Below are 1,927 nucleotides of genomic sequence, written 5' to 3'. Positions count from 1 at the left end.
TTTTGGTTTCCATCATTCTTAGTTACAAAGTTTAGCTGTTTTGGTTTCCATCATTCCTAGTTACAAAGTTTAGCTGTTTTGGTCTCCATCATTCTTAGTTACAAAGTTTAGCTGTTTTAGTCTCCATCATTTTTCTTAGTTACAAAGTTTAGCTGTTTTTGTGTCCATCATTCTTATTTACAAAGTTTCGCTGTTTTGGTTTCCATCATTCTTAGTTACAAAGTTTAGCTGTTTTGGTTTCCATCATTCTTAGTTACAAAATTTAGCTGTTTTAGTTTCCATCATTCTTAGTTACAAAGTTTAGCAGTTTTGGTTTCCATCATTCTTAGTTACAAAGTTTCGCTGTTTTGGTTTCCATCATTCTTAGTTACAAAGTTTAGCTGTTTTGGTTTCGATCATTCTTAGTTACAAAGTTTAGCTGTTTTAGTCTCCATCATTCTTAGTTACAAAGTTTAGCTGTTTTGGTCTCCATCATTCTTAGTAACAAAGTTTAGCTGTTTTGGTTTCCATCATTCTTAGTTACAAAGTTTAGTTGTTTTGATCTCCATCATTCTTAGTTACAAAGTTTCCATCATTCTTAGTTACAAAGTTTAGCTGTTTTGGTTTCCATCATTCTTAGTTACAAAGTTTAGCTGTTTTGGTCTCCATCATTCTTAGTTACAAAGTTTAGCTGTTTTGGTTTCCATCATTCTTAGTTACCAAGTTTAGTTGTTTTGATCTCCATCATTCTTAGTTACAAAGTTTCCATCATTCTAAGTTACAAAGTTTAGTTGTTTTGGTTTCCATCATCCTTAGTTACAAAGTTTAGTTGTTTTAGTCTCCATCATTATTAGTTACAAAGTTTAGTTGTTTTAGTCTCCATCATTCTTAGTTACAAAGTTTAGTTGTTTTAGTTTCGATCATTCTTAATTACAAAGTTTAGCTGTTTTGGTTTCTATCATTCTTAGTTACAAAGTTTAGCTGTTTTGGTTTCCATCATTCTTAGTTACAAAGTTTAGCTGTTTTGGTTTCCATCATTGTTAGTTACAAAGTTTAGCTGTTTTGTTTTCCATCATTCTTAGTTACAAAGTTTAGCTGTTTTGGTTTCCATCATTCTTAGTTACAAAGTTTAGTTGTTTTGGTTTCCATCATTCTTAGTTACAAAGTTTAGTTGTTTTAGTTTCCATGATTGTTAGTTACAAAGTTTAGCTGTTTTGTTAGCTGTTTTAGTTTCCATCATTCTTAGTTACAAAGTTTAGCTGTTTTAGTTTCCATCATTCTTAGTTACAAAGTTTAGCTGTTTTGTTAGCTGTTTTAGTTTCCATCATTCTTAGTTACAAAGTTTAGCTGTTTTTATTTCCATGTTTGTTTGTGGTGTCAAAGCAACATCAGGGCACACCTGTACACTCAACAAATAAATAAAATAAGGAATGTGAGGAATTATATAAGATTTCACATTATAGGATTTATCATCAGGAAGAAAGATGATTCTTATGTATACAGAAATTTTACCAGGAGAAATTACACTATACAGATTACTCTTTATAAATTATCTTCACCGTCAATTTACACCTCATTTTGATATAAAATCTTTATTTCGTGAACTTGGCCAGTGTTTTTATGAGGAATTGTTGGATAGCCAAAAATCAAAGATGCAATCCTATTGCTCTACTCTAGGTTGTTCCGATATTCCACAATTCCTTATACATTGTATTCGGGATTTACATGCCTCGCTTTGGCCAGGCCAGGCCTTTAGTAAAAAATTTCTGATATCAAAATATAGACTTAAAATTAGAAAACAAAAAGGATGAGTTCTAATCTAATTTTAATTTTATTGCTTCTTTAGCAACAGAGGAATCATTCCATTTAACTCCATCATTATAGGACAAATGCACCAAGTCAAAGCTTGTTGTCTCCATCATTATAGGACAAATGCACCAAGTCAAAG

Source organism: Lottia gigantea (genome assembly GCF_000327385.1).
Source record: "Lottia gigantea unplaced genomic scaffold LOTGIsca_171, whole genome shotgun sequence".
NCBI lineage: Eukaryota > Metazoa > Mollusca > Gastropoda > Lottiidae > Lottia > Lottia gigantea.
This window is presented reverse-complemented; position numbering follows the sequence as displayed.